General features: G+C 34.3%; 1 protein-coding gene across 7 annotated transcripts in view; it reads right to left on the bottom strand.

Annotated features, from left to right (window-relative positions):
• The window catches only part of stau2 (staufen double-stranded RNA binding protein 2), a 223,198-nt gene that overhangs the window by 187,585 nt on the left and 11,915 nt on the right, over positions 1–23,698 (bottom strand).

The following is a 23,698-nucleotide window of genomic DNA, read 5'->3' as shown; positions in this document are numbered from 1 at the left end:
CTTCTTTTTTCTGTTGAACCCAATAGGGGTTATTTTGAAAAATGGAAAAGGGTAACCACTGACTTGAATAATATCTGGTTGTCCTACTGTGGAATTCAATGGTTGCCATTTTCCAACATTCTTCAAAACCTATATTTTTTTTAACAGGAAAAAAAAGGTCTGGAACCATTTGAGGGTGAGGACATTTTCATTTTAGAGTGAACTATCTTTTCAAGTAATATAACAGAACTATAGTTATGTTTTACCAAATAAAATGAAAATTATGCTTTCGACTGATTACTGATTTTACACAAAAGCTTCTCAGAACAACGAGGCGTTCTCTTCTTGAATAACCTGATTTCAAAATGAACAAGTGATTTATTGTTTAGAATTGCACTCTATGCATCTCAATATGCTTATTATTCGCTATAAATAGTAGTAAAACTCTTCGAAAATGTTATCCTGATGACGTTTACTACAACTTTTAAATGCATAATTATGCAATCACATGATAAATGTTGTGCTAAAATGTCAGATAAACACACTCCTTTAAGGCTGATTTATACTTCTGCGTCAAACACCGGCGTATGCTACGGCGCTGACGCATAGCCCTTCGCCGTGGCAGTCGCAGTCACTGACGTGCACCTCTCAAAAAATGTAACTACACGTCGCAACAACACGTAGCGCAAGCTCTGTGATTGGTCGGCTTGGTAGCACTGACGAGTCGGGACGGGACAGAGAGCCGCGCGAATGGCGCGAACTCAATGGAGCGATTGTTTACAAGTGTGGAGTCCCGTGAAGGAGCTCCGGATGGAAAGTTTTGTTTTGTGTTTACCTCATAGTTAAAGTTGTTGCACGTCCACCGGTTCCTGCCTCAAAATGGCAAGTTGGCAAGTTTGAATCACTTCTACAACCAGGAAGTGTTCAGGAAACGCAAAACAGAAGCGAAGAAACTCGACACAGAGGAACATTTACACATCACTGCCAACTAGCGTTTCGGAAGTGTTAATGCAGACCAACAGAGACAGCGCGCAGAAGTATAAATGCACAGCTGCGCGCGTTGCCTGCGCCGTGAGTTACGCTGGTCACTTGACGCAGAAGTATAAACCAGGCTTTATTTTCACACCTTTACTTAGGAGAACATTTTAGGGTGTACAACAACTTGGCGAATTTGGATGCAGCCACTAGCCTTGCTTTTTAAAGCAAATTCATTTAAAATCAGATGTTTTGAATGAATAATTTGATGAAAAAAAAAATTATCTAAGCCTGTTCTAACATTTCAATAAAACCAAAAAAATGAAAATAAAAAATCTATTACAAAAAATCAATTACAAAAAATATTTAATTATTTATTTATTTAATAACTAAAATAAGAATCAGTTATTTTTATTTCAGTTTTCACTTTAATTTTAATTTAAAAAAGCAATACATGTTTTACTGTTTTGGTTATTTAAATCATTTTAAATGTGTTTTTTAAAGATTTTTTTTGAAAAGATCTAGTTTTTATTAGGGATAACCCAATCAGGTTTATTTGGCCTCAAGGCCAAGTTTGGGTCATTTGAATTTAAGTATCTACCAATACCGAAACCCGGTCCAATAGTTATACATAAAGAATACATAAAAAAACCAAGAAGAGCATAAAAACAAATTCAGGATGATACTTTTTTTTTATATTCACCTAATTTTAGCATTTAACAACTCTGTTAACAAACCGAGCACTTCTGTGAGGTAGCTTGTACAATCAAGTAATAAATCGATTAATAATAAAACATAAACTTTTCCCTTTTTTATGACTTTAGTGCAACAGTAATATAAAAAAAGTAATTTAAAAACAAATTAACAAATAAAAAAATAAACAAAATTACAGAATTAGTTTATTTATTGATACTGTTCTATAATGGTTATGTCATTGATTAAGCACATTTGAAACCAATAACTTAACACCAAACTTTAATAACACCAAACTTGCAAATAGTACATCTCCAAATTAACATGCATATTTTTTTTATAATGATTGATTGTAGTTTTTGGTAAAAGTCATTAAAACTTGTTGTATTGATCAAGCACTTTAGTCTTTGCAGATGTAAACTTTCCTTCAAAATTCCAAATCATTACATACTTACAGTGAGCCATTGGGTCATTAAAAGCACAATGAATTGAAAAAATAAATCTAGTTTTAAAGCTCCAGAAGGGCAAACTTCTCCTCAGTAAAATAAGAGCTGCACATAAACCTTTGCTTTATAAGTTACCAGCAATTTACTCTGCTGACACAATTTTCTGCCTGGAGCCCTTAAACAGAAGCCGGGCCGAGGTCATTTCAGCATTTGATACTGATATTGGGTAAATATGTGATTATTCTGGCAGTGGAGGAAGTGCAGAACCTTAATAACAGCCATTTTATTAAATGGTTTATGAACTGTGGATTCTGGCAGCCTCCTGGATGTAGGTCTGGACACAGACATCATATTGCTGGAATGCTTAATGGATTCTCCAATGTGCTGTTTGCTAGATTACAGCTCTGGACACTGGTTAATGAATACTTATGTGTGAATTGACTTGATTATTAGTGTGACATCACACCAAATTTAACTTTAGGTCCACTGCTATTGCTAGCCTAGTTTTTATCTCCATGTGTCTTGTAAATTCAGAAGCTGGGTTACGTCTCAAGCAAAGACAATGTTTCTGTTCAGTGTAAATAGGTAGAAGCTTAACTAGATTTTTCTTACATTCAATAGTTCACAAAATGGGTTAAAACAAATAGAGTTGCACATTCTACCACAGTTTGGGCTCGACAGAATTTTTTTTTCTTTTAAGTTTCGACGGTTGGCCATTGGGATAGTTGGTTTTTGGTGTTCCACATGTCAGATCTAGTCGGGTTAACATAGGTTGTCATTGGCACATTTCAGTGTGCAGAATTTGCATCGGATTGTCAGGAGAAGCTGCAACCAATCCAAATATGATCTTGCACCTGCACTATATTCTGTGTAATTTATAAGCCAACAAAAGCCATAAAGGTAGCCTACTATAAGGGCACTAGAAAGTTGTCATGTAGGCCTAGTATATCCCAAATGTTCTGAAGCCATTCTAGTTTAATGTGAAGCACAAGATTATTCAAGTGGTTAAATTCATGTTCAGGCACCGGTCAATCATTCTCCAGTCATTAACAATTCAAACTGTGTGCAGAGTGTTTATGACAACACGAAAAACTTTTTTCAAGACTATTTGTTCCTGTTAATATAAATAATCAATAGGGAAATGTATTTACTTTAGCACTAAATGGGTTCATTTAATAAAAGCATCATGTTTTTAGATTGCGTTGTCTGTCATTTTTACTAAAAAGATTTATTATTTGAGTTTATCACCAGAACTATAGAAACTATATTGAGCTTTTGATGGGTTTCAAAAAAATGTTATTAGTGCATCCCTAGTTTTATTATACTGTGACCATGGTACTTAACGTTGCTTAGTTTACGTATTGTCCGTCCGTGTCAGTAGTTCGGTTTCTCTTAGCAGAATGAGAAAAGACTACAGACCCCAAAAAAGCAGAAAGACAAGTACTCTTCCGCAGTTGCAGAACTCTGCTCTTGTTTAAGTGAGCTTTTTTCTGTTTGGTGTGGTCACGTGCAGCTTTGATGCATCAATACAGTTGGGATTCATTGATGCTAGTTGTTTGGTGTCCTGGCCCTTCTAAGACTTTAGTTAATTGGATTATTGTACTTTATTTATTGAGTAACTAAAAAAAATAAATATAGCATTTTTCAAGCCTTGTAACCAACTGGTGGACATAGAGCCGATCCTGTTCTTGCTTCTTGGCACATGACTGTTTGTCACAAAATGAAAACAAGCTTTGTTTGATCATGCTTCATTGCTAAGCATTGTCTTTGTATTATTTATGTATTGTGTTTTAGCTGTGTATTTAAAAATGGCCTTTCCTGTGTTGTCGTTCCATGCACTTGTGATGATTCTCTGTAAATCAATACCATTCAGCAGTGAGTCTAGCTCCACCCTATTAGTACCATAATGTTATGCTAGATACCCTTGTAAAAGAGTGACATGATTCACTATTCTGGCATGTTTGACAATGGAAATGGAAATAAATGTGCAAAGTACAGTACTCTACTGTACCACTCAGCAGAAATGGGCCATAAAGGTAGATTTTGTTTTAAGTTTCAGATACACAATCTTCTTGAACATGTCTATGAAAAGGCGTGGCTTGTCATACAGATCACCTAGTAACTGTTACCCTAAACCCAACCAATAGTGTTTTTAAAAACAAACAGGACCATGCATCTTTATTCATGATTTGCTCACATTGCTTTTATCTGTTTGGTAAAACAATGCTTTACCGACTCGTACCTGACCATTCTGCAATACAAATAGAACTCTGTACACAGAGCTACCTAGCAAGTTGACCACACTGGAAAAGTTGTCCAGATGGAGACAGGTAAGGCAAAAGTATTTGAATTATAGATACAGTGCATCCAGAAAGTATCCATTACGCTTCACTTTCTGTTACAGCCTTACTTATCCATTTCAAAATGGATTTAATTAATTTATTTCCTTAAAATTCTACACACAATACCCCATAATGACAATGCAAAAACACACTTTTTGAAATTGTTGCAAATTTATTAGAAATAAAAAAATCTAAAAAATCACAAGTACATAAGTATTCACAGCCTTTGCAGAGAAGCTCTAAATTGAGCTCAGGTACATTCTGTTTCCACTGATCATACTTGAGATGTTTCAGCAGCTAAATTAGAGTACACCTGTGGTAAATTCAGTTTACACCTGTCTATATAAGGTCCAATAGATGATAGTGCATATCAAAGCACAAACCAAGCATAAAACAAAGGAATTGTCTGTAGACCTCCAAGACAGGATTGTCTTGAGGCACTAGGCTAGGGAGGGTTATAGAAAAATTTCTGCTGCTCTGAAAGTTACAATTAACACAGTGGCCTTCATCAACCATAAGTAGAAGATGTTTGGAACCACCAGGACTCTTTCTAGAGGCCGGCCATTTAAGCTAAGTGATCTGGGGAGAAGGGCCTTAGTCAGGGAGGTGATCAATAACCCGATGGTCACTCTGAGCTCCAGCATTCTACTGTGGAGAAAGGAAAACCTTACAAAAGGACAACCATATGTGCAGCAATCCTCCAATCAGGCATGTATGGTGGAGTGGCCAGACAGAAGCCACAACCTGCCTGGAATTTGCCAAAAGGCATCTGAAGGAGTCTTAGACCATAAGAAACAAAATTCTCTGGTCTGATGAGAATAAAAATGAACTCTTTGAAATGAATGCCAGCGTTACACTCAGAGAAAAGCAGGCATGCTTATCACCAGGCTAATATCATCCATGGTGATGGCAGCATCATGCTGCAGGGATGTTTTTTTACAGCGGGAACTGGAAGACTAGTTGGGATAAAGGGAAAGATGAATGCAGCAATGTACAGAGACATCCTTAATGAAAGCCTGATTCAGAGTGCTCTTGACCTCAGACTAGGATGATGGTTCACCTTCCAGCAGAACAATGACCCAAAGCACACTGCCAAAATATCAATGGAATGGCTTCGCAACAACTCCGTGAATGTCCTCAAAGTGGCCCAGCCAGAGCCCTGGAGAGTTCTGAAAATAGCTGTACACCGTCACTTCCCATCCAACCTGATAGAGCTTGAGAGGTACTGCAAAGTGGAATGGGCAAAAATCCCAAAGACAGGTGTGCCAAGCTTGTGGCATCATATTCAAACAAACTCGAGGCTGTAATTGCTGCCATAGGTGTATCAGCAAAGTATTGAGCAAAGGCTGTGAACTCTACCCCTTTGCCCTTCCCCTTATGTGAAGGGGTAGGGATGTCCCAATTCTCTTTAGTTTGAAGGCGTCGGGCTAAGGGGAAGGGGTGAATAGCCCTTCCAACAAAGTTTTCAGGACCACACTCGAAACCCAGGGGTAAGGAAATTTCCCACAATACACCAGCCACAACAGCAGGATTGCAGCACCCGGAAGTAAGGAGATTCACACATTAGTATTTTTGTCATTGCGAATTTTTACAACAAACAAGCAAATGTTTTAATATATTCATAACACATTCATGTTTTACTGTCAGGCTTTAAAAAAAGGCTAAATTTCACGATCTATAATCCATAATCATAACTCCTATATAGCAGTTCCACAACACTGACACTTGATGACACTCAAATACCCTGACAAATACAATGTCTGCTATAATGATAATGTTGTTTTCTGTTTATATAAATGAATATGGCTACTGTGTAAAATACAGTTACAATCTTATTGCCACATTAGATAGTTATGATAACATAATATATGCCTTCAGTGATTTCCTGACGATAAATACCAAAAAATAACCCACCTGGAATAACTACAGCAGTCGTGATTGTTCGATCTCATATAAAGCTAGAGATCGTCATGACATATGATGATGTGTGCAGGTGCTGTAGTGCTGTCCCAAATCTTAGGGGTAAATTTTAAAGCCCTTCACACTCATTTTTAAGGGCCAACGTTAAGGGTTACACATATTGAAATGTGATTGGGCCTTACTGTATGTACATGTGATTTTTCAGGTTTTTTTATTTTTAATACATTGCAACAATTGCAAAAATCTTTCTTCACATCGTCATTAAAGTATTGTTTGTAGAACTTTGAGGAAATAAATGAATTTAATCCATTTTGGAATAAGGCTCTAACATAAAAAAATGTGGAAAAAGTGAAGCGCTATGAATACTTTCCGGATGCACTGTACTGTTAATTTGTAGTATATTTTGGGTACAATACAAAAAAAACTATATGAAAACAATACTTTGTTTGTCAATAATTTGCCAGAGTAAATATCATTATTCTGAAAAGGAACAAAAGTTGTTGACATCATACTGCCCAGTTGCATTCATTTAGCTTTGAAATTGCAGTCAACCATATTTCCAAATGAAGGCTGAAGCACATACATCCAATGAGTCTGTGTAGCTTTTAGTTCAACCAAAATAATTAGTTGCCATCTCATCTAGATAAGGAGAAAGTAAAAAAAGAAAAAAAATTCACTGCTACAGTGTAGCATAGATGGTCAATGGCACGTGTCTGACTGGGCAACTTAAACAGCTAAAAAGTGTCAAAATAAATAAAAGTTAAAATGGCAAGATGGAGAAAGTAATTCACAAAACATAGTACACGTTAAAAACTATATCCAAATGTTTTCTCAAAGCAAAAGAGTTTTGTGAGGTTCAAAGATTTCTTCTGAAAATTTCATTTTGCAATCAGAATTTCATCTCCTGCCTATATAATCAGCTGACAGTATTTCTTTGTTTTGAACAAAAGGGAGCTTTAACGCATTATCTTAATGAAAGTCATGGTCACTGCTTTATCTCTGAAATGCTAAAAGTGACGGCCATCATTCCTAAAACATGACTCAAATGATACAGGAAAGATAAATCACCTTCACTAAACAAAGATTTCCTTTAGCCAAAATCCATTTGGATTATAAACAATGAAATACTGAAAATAGGAAAGATATCAACTGACTAAACAATGTACTTCTTTGTAGAAAGTGTGGTTTGCTCATGGTTGAGGGAGGTTGAGTGAAAAAAAAAGAAAAAAAACAAAACACCATTCTTTTACCATTTTATCATGCAAACAGCAATGCCACAAAGATAAATCATCATTTAAATTCCCAGTACACCCAGATAATAAAAACAGAAGCAACACTAAGCAAAGGCTAAGAAAAACAACCAACTCAAAATGAAACCATCGTCAGTCAAGTAAAAGCAAGTTCACTCTTGAGTCTCCTGGGTAAGAAATAGATAATACTTTCTAGATTATTTATATTTCTCAAGCTTTTTGCTCTTTAGCGTAAAACTACATGGTCTGGGAAAGAAAGGCACATTTTGGGTGTTGTGAATTTCAAATCCTTTAAAAAAAAGGCATTATCTATTGACAATTCAGCTTTAGTTTAATCAAAGTTAGAGGGTGTACAAATGAATTGCATACTTTAAGAGAAACTCTGGGTGATTTATGGGTGAAAATTTAAATGTTCTTTTACAATAATGATTGATATCTATCAGCAAGGGCGTAGGTTTGCGCTTGACATTGGTGGGGACGAGTCACCCCCGTCAAGAATTAATATTGTTTATATATATATATATATATATATATATATATATATATATATATATATATATATACATATACATATATATATATATATATATATATATATATATATATATATATATATATATATATATATATATATATATATATATATATATATTTATTATTTAACTGCTATTAAAATATATTAAGTAATCCTCTCTTCTTACAATTTACTAAGTTAAATTAAATAGTCATGCGTGTAGCCAAGGGGGGTCAGGTGGTTTGAAAGACCAAAAGTTGGATTATTATTATGTTTGAATTTATCTTATTATTCAAATGGACGAATTTTCACTGAAGAAGGTTGAATGCGCCGGCCAGTTGGTTATTCACCTATGGGCTTCAGTTTTTAATTAAAATCAAGTTTTAACAGATTTACCAAAGAAAATTATGATAAAAAAAACTGTATTTTAAAAATAAGTATATTTACATATTTGAACAGTTTAGATGCAAAAACCTCTAAATGCCATTTAATATTTTCTTCTAAAATGAGCATTTTTCTCCAACTCCTGTGTTTGGACTCAGTGATTTTACTTTTATATTGACAAATACGTTCTTTTCATTGCCTTTAAAGTGAAATAACTGAACATAAAGCTGAGAAAAAGCTGAGAAAATGCTAATTTTACATGGCATTTAGGTTTTGGCATCTGTACTGTACTTCACTTCTTTATTCTAAGAATTTAAAGTCCTAATTTCTAGTTCAAAGTATTTTTATTATTTATAAAAATGTAATAAAACTCACAGTTTAAATGTGTAAATAAAGCAATTTGACAAAATGGTAGGAAATAGTTTTGGTACATTAAAAAGTGTAGTTGTAATAACTATCCAACAAGATTATTCAGCAAAAATTAGTTCTCAATATGTCACTAAAATGTATTATTTATACCTCAATTAAACAGAAAATCAGGTGAATAACTGCAAAAAGGTTCAGTTTTTCAGAAAACAAATAACCCCTTTTAATAAGCTGGCTACAGGCCTGAAAGTGTCATGTTAAAATAAATGTTTATTAACTGATAAAGAGAGAGTTTAATAAAGACTTTCGTTCATTTTTCGTACAAATTAAAAATGTCTCATAGTATTATTAAAAGATGGAGCACAGGCTGTAGTTTTTCTGACAAAATTTTTTTTAACCAAAATTGGAGATGTTACTCTAAGAGATTAGGAGAACTGGCAGCGTCATATACGTTTACATGTAGGTGTTTATTCTGCAGTTAGTTTTCAGGGAATATTGTTTACAGCTTTAACGTTAGACTGAACGTAACACTAGCATAACGGCATTATAATGATGGACTCATTCAGTAGCGAACTTGAGTTTATGTGACTTACACTTTTCGTTGGAAAAAGCTCTTTATGTCCACCTTCTTGCTACCTCCATCCTCACTTGTGCGAGGCACACACCTTACACATCGGGAAATTCCCCCCGCGCACGGCGCGCAGTTGTTTTGGCGCTGTTTGTATCTGAAACTATGATCTGAAAGCAGCCACTCACATGACAGCAGGGAAAGGCACAGCCAATCACAATGTTCATATGTGTTTGGGGGCGGTGCGACTCGAGGAGAGAACGGGATTTAACCCTTTCGGCATGTCTAGGTTTATACTGACAGCGCGATGTTTTTAAGTGAATTAAATTATTGGTGGGGACATTTCGGTAGTTTGTGGATATTGGTGGGGACACGTTCCCACCGTCCACCCTAAATCTACGCCCCTGTCTATCAGACAAATGTAACCTAAATTAGAGTTGATTTAATAATCAAACCGTTCAACAATCAACACTGGATATTAACTTGTGACAGATTTATTTAAACTAAATCTAATATGCAGGATATGGCATATTCATTTAGCAAAAATATTTTATATGAAAATAGAAAATTTATGCAAAATGATCCTTTCATTTTTTTATAACCAACTACAGTACCAAGCAATGGAGTTTAAATAACATTTCTGAAGTAAAAAAATAATAATAATAATAAAAAATAAAAAAATCGCATGCCATTTTATTGGCATTTTCACCTATGAATTGCTGATTGAGCAATTACATGAGGCCTTTCATAAAGTTGTAAAGCTTTTCTGAATTGAAAAGTGTATACAGCAATTACTGGAGAAAAAGTTTCATTCTTATCATTATAGTAAGTGCACTCAGTAAAACAGGAATAACAATAATATGAGAATACACAACCTAGGAGCCTTTACGTAAACAAGTTTTAAGCAGCAATATGCAAATAAGGACATTATCCTTGGCTTTAGAACTATGCAGTGTAAAACAGAGGCATAATTAAGACCCAGGTTTATTAGTTAATCGCATGTAAATTGTGACCATGCCTGGGCGCAATTGTGTCCCCTCCTCTCTTCTCTCCTTCTCAGTCTCCATTCACACTGTATCTTACCTTTCGAACTTGAGCCTGTTTATATCATCAATGATAATATATTGTTTTGCATTGTTTTAAGTTGTTTGGGATGCAGTGACAGAGTCAAATCTTGACCTGACGTACAGTGAGGGGTTTGCATCTTTAAAAGTTTAAGACACCCTGAAGTACTTATTTGAAATATTAACAGATTTGTGTGTGTTGAGCATCAGTTAAGACAACATTAGCACTCTTCAACTTTGTAATCGCATGTGCTTTCCAAAAGCAAGGCAGACCTGGCAAGCGGTGAGATCCAGCGTTTGGGTGAAACCGCGTCCGCAAATGGCAAGAAGTATTTAGCCGTTCATGAAGGGTCGTAACATTGTGTGTTTGTTTCCCTAATCCCCAGGGTTTGTTGCATGTTTTTCTCTACGATGCTGTCAGGGTGGATACAGCAAAGCTGTTGGTTTGCTGCAAGCAGTTTTGTCGGAAGAACTGTATGACAATTGGAGAATGGTGGTCTTGGTCTTTTACCAGTCGAGTTCATTATTATTCAGACATGTCATCTATATCCATGCTGCTGTGTTCACCCATTTTTAAAATCCTCCAGTTTACCGGCATAGTCAATGGTTTGAATAGACAGGTCAAGAGACATGCTGCACTGCTATCTGCTGTGTCTGCATTCAGAACTGGGGATTCTCCTTAATTATAGTTTTTACTTGATTATCTTTATAATTATATAACAAATTGTGGTTATGCGTTATGAAACTCCGAATAACAAATGTAGCAGAGGATTAAATTACTGTTTATTTCTTTGCATTTTGTTGTTGTAAACTATAAAATTATGCGTCTCTTCACGGTTTGTCTCTTATTTTGTGAGCCAATAGTTGTTCACTACCCTCTTTTTACCTGCTCAGCTAGCCACATCCACTTTTTCCTCTGCTCAAAGCACTACCATTTTGAAGCATTTTATTTTTTTAATTCTGAGATAGACTTGAACCGAAAAAGGGGAGTTTCATGGCCCTTTAATAAACTATGACAGTTCAGGTTAATTGAAAAGTAAAAATGATTAATAAAATTATATGAAGCAGTACCTTAAAAGTGACGTTACATCTTCAGTTTCCTGCTCAGGTGAATTTAAATATGCAAATAAAGACATTAACCTTGGCTTTAGAACTGTGCATTTTGAAACAGAGGCATAATTAGAACCCAGGTTTATTAGTTAACCCCATGTATATTGTAAGCAGTTTGAAACAGTAAAGAAAGACAACCCAATTTAATATCAGGCTAAATTTAATCCTGGGATTAACAGTTTCAAGCCCAATTCAGATCACATGATTTTTACTGTTGGTTACGAGGGTCATGGTGTCATATATTTATGCAATTCTGTCTAAACCAAATCTTGATGTCTTATGAGCATTAAATACACTAGTCAACATTTGTAGTGAATCAAAAATGTTTTTCAAAATTTTCCTAAGATAAGAATGCATGCTGTTCAGTAAATTTAGGACAACTTTGATGAAATGTGATGATCCACTTTACATGTTGACTACTGTAAGCCAGAATACACGCTGCCTTGCAATGAATTGTCGCGTGACATCTACAATGCGCATTCAGTTAACAAGAAGCCCCAAAAATTATAAATGTCTATTTGTTACTTTAAATTCTAACTCCAATACTCACTCACCAAGTTGCATAAGTGCCCCGGCTTTCGATCCCCAACATTTATCTTTTTTTCTCTTATGTTAGCTCAGGGCAACTCGGTGGCGCAGTAGGTAGTGCTGTCGCCTCACAGCAAGAAGGTCACTGGTTCGAGTCTCGGCTGGGTCAGCATTTCTATGTGGAGTTTGCATGTTTGCATGCACTACAGGTGAATTGGGTAAGTTAAAATTGTCCGTAGTGTATGCGTGTGAATAAATGTGTATGGATGTTTCCCAGTGATGGGTTTGCGGCTGGACGTTGGCAGTTCATTCAGGGACTAAGCCGAAAAAGAAAATTAATAAATGAAAGTTAGTTCCGAAATGGCACATCATACAAGTGTACTGTTGCCATTACAGCACAAAGCTTTTCTACAGTACTTTTCATGGAAGCAGTCATCTGGCTGCATCTGAAATCAACAAATTCTACAGTAGGTACTACATTCATTTTCCTTTAGATTAGTCCCTTATTAGTCAAGGGTCACCACAACGGAATTTTACACAGCAGATACCCTTCCAGCAACAACCCAGTACTGGGAAAAGTAGGAAATACATTTTAATTATTTTAGAGTAGTATGAATGGAGCTTGTACATACTACATCAGCTATTTGCCATTTTCATGTGACCTACCCACGTCAGTTACATCAATTTACTCCTATTCATCTCGCATTACATTAATGCATAGCGTAGCGTCCATCGCATGCGCATTTCAGAATCACCCCTGAAGTAGTAGGTCATCCAGGAACTTCTCACATACGGTTTTTCGAATACTACAAATTCAGACCTACTACTCGGCTCGCACACAGTTTTTAAAGTACTATATAGTATGGAAGTATCCGATTTAAGAAGCAGCCTCTTTCTTTCATTTTTCCATTTTAAAACCTTTGTACGAAAGAGGTTATGTAATTCTATTGGTCAGTGTCACCCATGTGACGGAACTCATCGCGAATAACAGGGGAAACTACATAAAATTCCAGACTTGAATTTAATGGCATCATGAATGCAATTGAGTCATGAAGGGTTGTGAACAATGACACACTAAATGAGAAGAAACGATTGAATCTTGCATCCTGATACTTAATTGTCATTTACGCATTCCCATGACACCTTACAACAAGCAAATCATTCTGAAATTAGGAAGAAATATGTGTACATTGAACGTTGAACATTTGTGTACTGTACATCTAAAAAAATTGCTTTAAGTAGCCCACAAAGTCAGTTCAGTTATATTCAGTTAAAGTTTGAGTTCCATTTCAAGAGTATGCAAATTTAGCATGCATACTTAATTGTCTGATTACAATTTGTTTGCATAAAATTATTTATTGTGGATACTATGGTACCACAATAAAGGCAATATTTGTTTCTAAGACAACTCTACCTCAGAGCCACATTATCTTTACTGCAATCAAAACAAACCAAAGAGCTGATTTGTCCCAGACAGTGACGCATCTCCACCACACCGCCTCAGCCACTAAACTCTCTTACTCTGGGCTTCCAATAGTTTGATATCAGACCAGGAAATATCACTGGAGTGGCTCGACAGCAATTATCCTCATTATTGTTACAGTGAAGCGCTGACACAATGCTACGGTCATGCCCAAATAAGAGAAGGTGTGGTCGTCCCGGAAAAGACCCATCCAAATTTTGTCTCTGAAAGTATGCAGACGATCCCGAAGGCAGGTGAATGCAAAGGGCTGTTGGAAACACCAAGCCTAATTAGTAACAACAGTCTGGTAACTATATGATCCTACAGCTCACTTCAGCTTAATATTGAGATCCACAAATAAGAAGAACAAGGATGAAAGTGTAGATCTGGTCTGAGTATCACTAATCCAGGATAATGAGGTGTTTAGACATGCACTTTAAACTCCTGGGTACATCAATTGTTTCGCAGAAAAGATGCTTCTGTTAATCTGTACTACTGCAGTCTCGGGGGACAGAGAGAGGATATGAAGACTGAGGTAATACAGTCCAGGGAAATTTAAGGTGTACTCACATAGGCACAGTTGCCTTGAACCATGCCTGGATGCGTTTGTGTCCCCCTCCCCTCTCCTTCTCAGCCTTCACACCTAGACTGTACTCCATCTTTCAAGCTCGAGTACGTCTATATCATCAATGATGGGACTATTCAGATAGGAAGAGAAGTGCTCTCGCTCTATACAATGGAGATTGCTTTAGGTATATTGTTTTGTATTATTTTAAATCATTTGGGATGCAGTGACACACTCAAATTTTTGCTGAACAGATCTACCACTTTTAATGCTCAAAAATATTCATAAAGTCATATTGCTGCAGGTATTAGGAGGGTTGCTGAAGGTGCCAGCTGACATGCAGCAAAGGGTTTGCATTTTTAATAAACTACGACAGCATTCATTGAAAAGTAAGAATGATAAATAAAATCATAAAACAGTCCCTTAAAAAGTAACATCACATCTTCAGTTTCATGCTCATGCGCACCTTGCTCTGATACTACAAACTAACCGCACCAAAGCCCAACTGAACCATGCTCTGGCACACCTCTTTCAAATGGGCCAGGGCCGGCCAACTATTAGAACCTAGTGCGAGTACACCCTTAGTCATAACTGTAATTAATGCATGTCAATATATACATTTGAATGCATTGTTATAACCTTCACCTATACGCGAAAGATATATAATAAACTAAAAATTACGGTAAGAGATAAATACTTTTATAAAACATTCAACTGGTCAAGACCAAGAGTAGTGTAAATAGACCAATAAGTAGTGTTTAATACCCTAACAAATCTTTTTATTGGAAACTTAATTTTGACCTGATAGTGCCTAACACCAATTTGTCCTTTTATCTCAATTGGTGCATTTTTTTATTTAGGTGTTTAAACACAAGAACATTCATCTCAATTCAACAGCATTACCATCACCATCATTACCAGGTGTTCAAATTGGGAAACTTTAGGCAATATAAATAACTCTTTAAATTTGAAAACTTCAAGCCAATGTGCAGGCTGACAATATGAATTAATCAAAGTGTGGTTACAAAAAAATAAATAAATAATAATAATAATTATTATTATTATTATTTTTTATTATTATTATTATTATTTCACAAATAAGGTGGAAAACTGCAGAAAAAAAATTAACTGAGGGGCTACTCTAGTATCATCTGCACTATTCTGGCATTTCCAACCTACAAAAATTAAGCATTCTGAAACACTGAAGACCCTGTTTTAGTTTGAAATGGCACCAACATAAACAGTGTAGACATACTAATACACAGACTTATGAAAATGTAGGTGTGGCAACCCACAATCAAACTCTGATTGGTAATCTGGACTACTGCTTATTCACTCCCTGATTTGTCAAGCCCCCTTCATTTGACCATTATGCAACTGATACTTCAAGTGCAGATTTTGCCAAAGTATATGCATGCCTGGAGAGCGTGAATGGTCATGTCTCATTTAGTCTGGATGAAGAGAATCTTCATTCTAAAATGCACTTTTTAAACAAAAATTAACTAGTGTAAGCACAACCAACATTTCTTATCAGCCCGATAAAGATAACAATACCGACATAGCCATCAATGAATCATGCTCCCCTAGTTCAAATGTATTCCCCTGTCTAACATCAGTTTAAGAGGTACAAAACAAGTTTACTCTGAAGTGATCAAATGTCCCTCTTGGCATGACCACTTTAAGTACCACTGTATTTATTTAAAATAAAAATCTATTTCACCTATAGCCTTTCTGTTTAAACAATGCAAAACATTATTCTTCTCCATAATAAAAAAAGCACAGACACATCATCAATGCTCTAATAATGCCTGATGATGAGCTATGATGAAATGAATCAGCGTTTCAATTAAGTGCAGCATTCACCTGTGAGAGGAACTATGATAGACCAGGAGAAGGTTTAAAAAAAACACCTGAGATAACTATTAGCAACGCTGTCATCACACTTGTTCAAAACCTATAGTATTTAAGTTTATTTACCTTCTTCTACACAAAAAAATCATTTGAAAGATCATTCTGGCACCCATTGACTTGGGAACTACTATTGAATTTTACACTAGTATGGAATTTTTAGATGAGCTGAACTGTGATTTAAAAATACTTCACACAGTGGACTTTAACCAACACAAACAGATGAACCTGATCAGGTTTGCATACACTTGGTTGACAGGATGTCTGAATGATTTTTTGTTGAAAGCAGTGTTTGGTACACTTTCTTAAAAACAAATTAATTACCAATTTCTCATCACATTATTAAAAGGGTATGTAAATGACTTAAGTTACTTTGTCTGAAAACCTCCTTTAGCTGAAAAATACAATGACTCTGCTTGTCTAAATTGATTTCTACAGAACTGTTAAATAAATTGTAGGTTCTTTAAAAACAATTCAAGTTCATTAAAAGTAACTAATTACATTACTAAAGACTCAAAACCCACTTATTTAAGATTGATTTTAATACTTAATTGTATGTGCACGATTGTTATGTATACTTTTATATTATTTCTCATGTTGTTTTATTGCTCGTTTTATTGTACGGTGTCCTTGAGTTGCCAGAAAGACACCTTTAAATAAAATGTATTAGTATTATAATTTATTTTTAAAAAATATTCTTTTTCAGTGGAAAAGTAATTTAATTACAGTATCTAATTACTTTGTAACTAATTATTGCGCACAAAAATTCATAGCTGAAAGTCATCTGATACTATCAAAGTGAATCTGAACAGTCACCAGACAGAATAGAGGACAATGCGGAGACTTTGGTGAGCAAATCAAGGCAAAGGCAGATTCTGCTTGACAAGTGTATTCAGCATTGAACTCCACTGTGTTATAAATGTGAACATTTATGTTTGTATTGCAATAAGTTATTATTTAAAAAAGTTATATTACATTAGTTAACATGATTGAAAGTGATGTTTTTTATTTATTTATTAAATATTTTGAAATAAATTAGGATATTACCCATGGCAACTTTAATTTAAAAATAGTTTGGTATGTTTATATTTGGCCCAAGGCTATCAAGGATATTTATTTTTTCGCCCTTTAAACGTTTGGACACCCCGATCTAAACTAAAAAAAAAAAAAAAAAAAAAAAACTGATAATGTGAAAGGTGTCTACCTAATTTCTGGATTGACTTTATTTTCAACAGTCCTCGATGGTGGTCTCCGGACAGGCTACACACTAAAATGATGTAATCGCAAAGAGGATCCAATTTACTTTGGCTCCTTGTTGTATTACTATTTCAAAGACTATATCACAGACATTCTAGATGTGTGGCTGAGAAACTTGTATACATTTTTTTTTCCATACAATCACTAGGCGCAGGCCCTTTAATGCTTTTTGATATCAGGTTGAGATCTTAGCATTACAAGCCTCAGGTTTCTCATGGCTTCTTTGTTCTCACAGTGTCCATTGAGCTTCAATTGAAAGCAAATGACTAAATAAAAGCTTCAAATGACGACAGGATTAAGATGTAATGAGCTTCTTGTAATGCAGTGTAGATTTCTGATTAACATCAACTTTGCTTCTCAATATTAATGCCTTCTAGCTTATAAAGCGGTCATTGTATGTGCATATTTTTTTTTTATTTATTTATTTATTTATTTATTTATTTATATTTGCAAATGACAATTAAAAACAACACAATCTTTTTTTTTTTTATGTAGAGATTTAAACTATAAATATGGGTTAAAAATTAGTCCTGGAACTGCGATACTTAAGTTTACTTCCCTTTTTTGCAATAAAATTCTTATCGAATTATGATAATATGGAATGAACTCAAACGCCTGAATACATATTTTTGAATGCATACTGCAATTTAGTTTTATGTAGGAAAAGTAATAGGTTAAAAGAAAACACATTTACTGTCAGCCTACAACCTGTGTTAGCATTTACGGATCATTTTAAACCACAATATTGCAATCTAAATAAAGCAAATTATGACAATATATAATTTAAAAGATTCAAATATCTAGTCTCCATATCTGTTGACTGATTTTTGATAGAAATCACTGAAATATTAGTAAGTATTTCTTAATTTGCAAAAAGGATACTTCAAGTCGTAAAACGTTACTTCAATCCACATGTAATGTAATTTAGAATTGTATTTCTACTTATCAAATAATGCCAAAAGTATAAAAAAAAATACAATTCATATTCCTCAAATCATAGGGTGACATTTGTATGATCATCAACAAAAATTGTATGGTTATCTGGTGGTCATGTTTGGTACTGCGTTCAAACTAAATCTTACAGTAAGCTAATTTTTTGAGATATCAAGTTTAACTTTGCAATATAGTTTTGTTTAAATATCTAACTTGGATGTTTTGTCAATTTCAGGCTAAAACGTTTTGTAATATACATATTTTATTGATCATTAATAAGGTTACATTCACCGTTTTATAATATTCATAAACAAGACACAAAACTTTTGTTTTTCTTATTTTCTTAAACTTAAATTTACTTTACCTACAAACTGACATCGGTCATCTTTAATCTGTGCATCAAAGCACTGAAAATTGGCAACCATTTAATAAAACTTTGAACAAGTATCAAGAGTCTATTTGTTTTAATTTTTTATTTTTGCCAACATCATTTTAAAATGACAATTAATTTGTATTTGAGGGCTGCATCATGATCTTTAAATACATGCTTTTAATATGCCATTAAATTATTCTCATCTCAATGATTTATTGTTGTATTAACTATTTTATACTGGATTGTGCTTCTAAACAATCAAAAAAATTTTTTTTAAATGTTCTGACTAGGGCTATATCGTTTCGGCATTGTTATCGCAATTTGGGAATCTGCAAGTCACATCGCAGTCTGTAATGTCAAGTTGGGTTTATAAATAACCAGCAACCAAAGTTCAGAGGACATGATTGGATTGCAAAGAGTAACCCTTCTATGAGTTTGAAAGATTTTTATTTTTATTTGGGTGTGTTTTAAAGGTTTGTGATTAAGATTTCAAGTTAACTTAAAACATTTAAGCACAAAAAATTATAAAGTTTGCCACTTGAAGAATGATTTTGTTTCTTAATACAGCGAAAACTCCTTGGGGTCTTATTTTACATTAGATTTTTTAATTTGTGTACATTAGCACAGTTAAATTCCACTGAAAACCATAAAGTGTTGCTTATTTTATTTGTATTGTTGTTCTGTTGTTTTTATCCATGCTTTAATAAGTTTATTTTAGATATTTTAGGATAATTTTGTATATTTTATGTAGATGCACCCACCTGCAAAATCCCAGTCAAAGTCAAACTCCCAATCGATTCTTTCCAAAGAGTTACTCAAGTTATCTTGTGAAATTTAATTTACATTGCAATATGAAAAAATAATAAAATAAAAAAATTAGCAGAAAACAAAATCTTGCAATGTCAGTTTGTGTCCAATATAGTGCAGCCCTGATTCTAATATACTGGGGTAATAATTATAGCTGTATTACACTTTATTATTTAAAGATTTACCCAAGAACGAAAGTATAATGAAACTTGAAAAAAAAAAAAATTAATGTATCCAATTCGATGTTATGCAGTAACTCAAACAGGGTAGATGACAAGACCACAAGGCTATGTGACAAAAACCAGAAACAAAACTATGAAAGGTACAAAAAAATGTTCATAGCATATTAAATACAAGTTTCCTCTCAATCCATTCTGACCACAATGTGTGCTTTATATTATTGCCTGTTGAGAGCATGAAACCATTACAATTCAAAAGACATTTAGAAACCAACCCCTAAAACTATGAGGACGAGTCAGATTTTCCAAAAGAAATCAGGGGATGTGAAAACATTACAGCATCCTCCAAACATATGGCAATACTAATGCAATTCAGTGTTTGATATTAAGGACAGTTGTGTTTATTTTAATATTGTGGTGAGCATGTTGGTTTGCCTTACGATATCTTATGTGAAATAAGAGTTGTGAAGCTTCGTTCACGAGGGATGAAAAATAAACAGTGCAATACTGCCACCTAATGGTAATGAACAGATTTTCTGATCATGTAATCTGAAGTCGTTTTCTTGAACAGCAGTAAAAGCACAGTACAAAACTGCATAAACAGATCATTTTCATTGTTAAAATACTGAATACAGTGATTATTTTCTAAAATCAAAAAACAAATCAAAGTTCATTCTGTTTACTGTGTTTGATTTTTTTTGTATTTTTATTCAAGATTTAGAGCTTTTTTGGTTGTTTTGTTCTGAATCAGGACCAAAGAAAAAATTAAGTTGGATCACGTCCTGTTTCGTTTACACTTTAAAAAGTGATAAATTGAAAAAGCTATTGTTCTTTTTAATGATTAGTTGAGTTACTGGATGACCTTTTATAGTAGCCTTGTCTAATTTCAGAGGCTGCATCTTCAAAGGTTAATCCTTCAAAGTCCAAACAAGCCAAACTTTTTTTAAAGTGACTTTAAAACTTATTTTAAGCAGTCTGAAGGCAAAACAGGGTTTACAAAAATATATTTCCTTTAATCCGCACACGCACATATAATGTAAACGATCTATAAAATACCGTTTTAGTAAGACAAAAGTGTTTGGATATTCAAGTAAAATAAAAACTAATTCATACATTCAATCTGACTTTTAAATACGTCCAGCCATTATCAGCACGCACTAAATCTTGGGATGTTCGAGGCCACAAAGGATCCACTGGTTTTATCCTTCATAACCTGGGAAATGAAGGACGCATTTTAAGACTGCATTTGAGGGAGCCTTCGAATTTTTTTAAAATGAGATTGCCTTCAATGACGCAGCACCCTTCGAATGCATCCTTCGAAGGATGCAGTCTCTGAAATGAGACACAGCTAGTGTTTCTTCTTTAAATAATGGTAAAAAAAAAAAAAAAGGTAACCACGGCTGTCTTTAAAATGAGTATACCTGTTGCCTTAAAATGAAGTAAATTAACAGTGCATAATTATTAAAAGTCAACTAAGCTATTACATGAGTTTACTAACTTTTTCTTAAGTAAAATCAACTTAGTCTTACTTAAATAGTCTTACTTAAATAGTCTTTTTAAGTTTACTTATTTTTTTTTAGTTAAACTAATCGTTTAGAAAAAGAAAAATGCTTTTTTATTGTGTATATTTGCTAAAGAGCTAAACAAAAACAATAAAAAGAAAGAAACCCATGTATACTTTGCAACCAAGATCAATAAAAAAAAAGAAAAACCACAAAAAAAAGAAAAACTATGTTGTACGCTGGTTTAAACATGCTTGTTTGTTGTATGATTGTATTTGTGATGTTATATCTGTCAGCTGAAAACGTGTGAATAGCTTGTATAAGAAAATGGTAAAGAAAAAGTAAAAACAGCAACTGGAAATACACACAAATACACATTTCTGCCACATGTTTTTAAATGGCTAGGACAATAAAAATATCAAAAATGCTTGAGCATACTGCACTTCTTTCTCTCCATATGCTCAAATTTTGTGCATTGTCTTTAGTCTGTGTTCACATTTTATTTGAACCGAACCTGAGCTTGGAAACAGACCAAGAGCAATCATTAACGGCGGTCTCTGGCTGCTTATTTGGTGCACACAAAGGTTCAAATGGCAGTGTTCACATGAAATACAATCACACCAGCGTTACTTTAATTGAACCAAACCTACCAGGTGTAAGCACAGGCTTAATATTTTATGTTTGACCTAAAATGTGTACAGGGTTGGGAAGGCAACTTTTAAAAGGGGACCTATTATGCCCCTTTTTACAAGATGTAAAAAATTGTTCTGTGGTTTCTGTAGTGTGTGTATGTAAAGTTTAAGCTCAAAAGACCACATAAAGTGTCAAATAACTCTTTGAAACTGGCCCTTTATCCAAATTTTGACATTTTAATGACCATCGCTTTATATTCCAATTAGCTTGCGCTCTCATTTAAATTTTCAAAAGAGGGTGGAGCTACAAATGCCTGTAACAGCATAGTGGCAAATTCAAAACCAAGACTAAAGCTGCAGTCACATTAGAGTTTGAGCTTGCGATATTTTGTCGTGTGTCGCTGCAAAAAGGGGCGGATTAAACAAGCTTATTAGACATTTAAAAAAAGCAAGCGATTACTCCATGTCTTAAATTTCTGTCCAGAGAGGTCATGTTTTGATCCTCGATTGGTCTCACGCAGTCAAGTGATGCGATTTCGCAGGTCAGAGTTCACCAAGCTTGAATTTAAGACCGCAGCAACCTGCAAAACTTGACGCATGACCCCGCATTTCCTGTCTGACGCATTCACGTGCGTATGACTGGCAGTCCATGAGAGGAAAACCCAGTGTGACCGCAGCTTTACGTCCTATGCTAATGAGAGGTCATCATTAATGGGTGGGGCTTTCCTCCCTCTGATGACATGCTCAAAGGGAGAATGTCAATCAATGCGTTTCTGCTGTTTGTTTTCATGATGTGCGATTATAAAAAGATGAAACAAATACATTTAGAAGCTGGTTATATTCATAAACTGCCACACAACTGTGTTTAAACCCCTTCAGGAAAGAGATTGTTGCATAATAGGTGCACTTTTATGTGTATTTTCCAACAGATAACAAATTACATTTTTTAAAAGGTTATTAGTAAAGTATTTATTTGATTACTCAAAGAAAATGCTCTTAATGCAGGGGCCATTGTCCTACACAGTTTAGCTCCAACTCTAATCAAACACACCTGTTTGTAGATTTCTAGTCATCTTGAAGACACTGATTAGCTTGTTCAGGTGTGTTTGATTAGTGTTGGAGCTAAACTCAGTTCATCCAAAAATGAAAGTTTAGTCATACAACCAATTGAAGAGTAAACAGTGAGTAAATTTAAATTTATGGGTGAAATGATCCCATTAATACCTCGTGTTTGTTTCACTCACACACAATTTCTTCACTTTTATTAAATGATGAATAGATGTCAAAAAAAATATATACAAAATTTCGCAGTCACTGTTGGAAAGTGTTACAATACACAAATAGGACCTAAAAGGTATTTACTAAGAATATCAGGTTGTTTATTTAGAGCTCAAGAAATCAATTCTGCATTTAAATCTGATCTTTTCAAAAGGCATATTTTTTCTCTTGAATAAAGTCTGAGCTTAGGTTTTAGTTTTTAACAGCAGATGGCCCTGTATGCTTTACAAACAGCTGTACTCTACTTGCATATAATTCCTACTAATACCACTTCGACAAACTAATAATAAAGTAAGGGAAGGTTTAAGTGAATGACAAGAATTGTGTAAAATGAGCTGTGCTTACATGAACATAAAACCAAGCTTGTATAACTGAGCCAAACACAAGGACTTACTCAGGAACTTTTGAGAATAAGGTAAAAACCAGCTTAGAGTGCCATCTGCTGTCAAAAACTGAGCTCCGAATTATTTAGAGAAAGAATAGTGATTTCAGAATCAATTTCTTAAAAGATTTTTCTTCCCAGCTCTAGGTTTAACTGATCAGGACAAACAAGAATCTCAAGAAAAACTATTAGAAATCATAACAAAAATGAATCATCCAGGTGATTACAGAAAGATTTAAGGGTATTGTATTTTGTGTGTATATATTTTTTTTCTTAATTAT

This window comes from Danio rerio, chromosome 24 (genome assembly GCF_052040795.2).
Source record: "Danio rerio strain M-AB ecotype USA chromosome 24, GRCz13ab, whole genome shotgun sequence".
Taxonomy (NCBI): Eukaryota; Metazoa; Chordata; class Actinopteri; order Cypriniformes; family Danionidae; genus Danio; species Danio rerio.
The sequence above is the reverse complement of the archived record's forward strand: the minus strand, read 5'-3'. Positions and strand labels throughout refer to the sequence as shown.